Consider the following 1,425-nt stretch of genomic DNA (forward strand, 5'->3'; position numbering starts at 1 on the left):
ACGCGCACCTGCACCTCCGCCAGGATGAGGAGAGACAGGGCCATGTCGGCGCGGATCTCGGGGTCGTGCTCGTTGATCATGTTCTTCACCTCCGTCACCGAGTCCTCGCACTCCTCCTGCAATGCACTCGGGTCAGTGGGGTCCTCAGAACAGGCAGAGCGCTTATTAGTGGTCAGTAGTCATCTCTAACTGTAGAACTAAATGCAGTCAATATCCTGCTTTTTAGGCTAAGCAGATCATATCAAAGTGCTGACGCCAACAATAAAAAAGTAACAAAAGGATATTTCTGGAAAGTTTACTTCCGATTTATTGTATAATACTAATTAATTAATCATTATCATTAATTTTCATGTTTATTCATCAAAGTCAAAGCTAATAAAGTAATAAAAAAAAATCTGCATGACCCAAAAACTTCCGCCGTCATACGAACTCATCCGCCACCAATCCTTCCCCAAAACACGCAAACACACCCATATACCCGCAACACCCGCACCGAGAAGCGAGACCAACCCAATAAGAGAACCCAAAGAGAACCCACAACCTTCTCCTTGTGAAGCATGATCGCGGACATGTTATCCCGAGTGTAGTCGAACTCCTCGAGCGTGCCTGAAGGATGATGTTCTCCCCGATGTGCTCGATCAGATCCAGCTTGCACGCCGTCTGGAGGATGAGGCGGACGTGTTAAGAAGGCGAGGGGGGTTTACAAGGCGATTTCGTTTTGAATGGGAGGCCATGGGGGGGAGTGACTGAGAAATAATGTTTTTAAAGTTGATTTGATCTAATTTGATCTGAGTATTTCTAAGTTTCGTGGGTTAGAAAATTGGGTTTGATAAATATGGCCCTTACTGAGTTGTGGTTAATAAGTAAGTCATGAAAATTAGTTTACACTCAAATTACATTATCTTTATAAGAAATGGTTTGCAAAACTTTATTTGAATATGTTTTTAAACGGAAAAATTTCTGAAGAAAATTAAGCATAAAAGCTGGCATAAAAAACTATAAAATTTTGGGGGGCATAAAAAAAAATCACAAAAAAATACCTGAGCAAAAAATTAGTGGCTAGAAAAAACAAGCTAATTAATAGTAATGAGCAGGAGACCCAGGTGATATTTTAAACTTAATCATGCCGGGGGGAAAAGGAACCAAGTACTACACTTTTGGCAAACACAAATACTGTTTATTCTTATAAAAAAAATCTAATCTAGGTGGGGGAAAAAGGAAATTAAAAACGACAATTTTGCAGTGTGATTTTGGGAAATTTCAAATGAGATGAATTATCCCAATCTACGTTTTTCAGGGGTTTTTCCTCCCGGTTTGATGTAATTTTGAATTTTTTTTTGGATCAACTTTTTTGGTGATTGGGTTTTTTTTTCAGACCTTTTTTCCCTGCACACAGATCTAGCCACAGATTTCCTACACACGGGG

Source organism: Penaeus monodon, chromosome 32 (assembly GCF_015228065.2).
Source record: "Penaeus monodon isolate SGIC_2016 chromosome 32, NSTDA_Pmon_1, whole genome shotgun sequence".
In the NCBI taxonomy this organism is placed as follows: Eukaryota; Metazoa; Arthropoda; class Malacostraca; order Decapoda; family Penaeidae; genus Penaeus; species Penaeus monodon.